This window comes from Lissotriton vulgaris, unplaced genomic scaffold (assembly GCF_964263255.1).
Source record: "Lissotriton vulgaris unplaced genomic scaffold, aLisVul1.2 SCAFFOLD_1830, whole genome shotgun sequence".
Lineage (NCBI taxonomy): Eukaryota > Metazoa > Chordata > Amphibia > Caudata > Salamandridae > Lissotriton > Lissotriton vulgaris.
In genome coordinates this window covers 401,146-401,763 of record NW_028254071.1, presented here as the reverse complement: position 1 = coordinate 401,763, position 618 = coordinate 401,146, and positions in this window count along the sequence as shown.

Below are 618 nucleotides of genomic sequence, written 5' to 3'. Positions count from 1 at the left end.
GGCCTCACACGATCAGAGCCACATTTCAGAATCACTTCCTCTGCAGCTCATTAGAGAAAATGACACAGCAGAAGCCACTATCTAAGATTCCTAGATTACACTCCGAGTTCTTCAACAAGATAAAAACTCAGCAACCTGGGAAAGCCCCGCTTGCTATGTTTTGATTAGTAATAGAACTCTAATTAGCACTAAGAGACGATCACTTCCTAGTGACATCTTTATTGACGTCTTATGTCCAAAAACTTACATCAAACAAGGCACCTTTCAGGTATAAATATTACCAACGTTGCCTTAAGCTGGAGCTGAAGCTATCGCTGCTACGCTGATACTGATGCTATCAATGCCTTAACGACATCAGCGAGCGATGGTGTGGTGCACATAGGAGCAGAACAGCTGTCCCCTTCAGAGCCCAGCAGATACAAGCTGCCCGCGGACGCTGCCCCTCCTCCTCTTCCTCGACGCGCTGAGAGAGACGCTGTCTTTTCTCCTGCCGAGAAATCCAGCTCCGGCGTTTCCAGCCAACTCTTGCGAGTGACTGGGATATCGAGTCCCTGGAAGGAGATACAAGACCTCCAACATTCTATTCCAGAGGCATGGTGTTGACTAAACCCTTAGAGA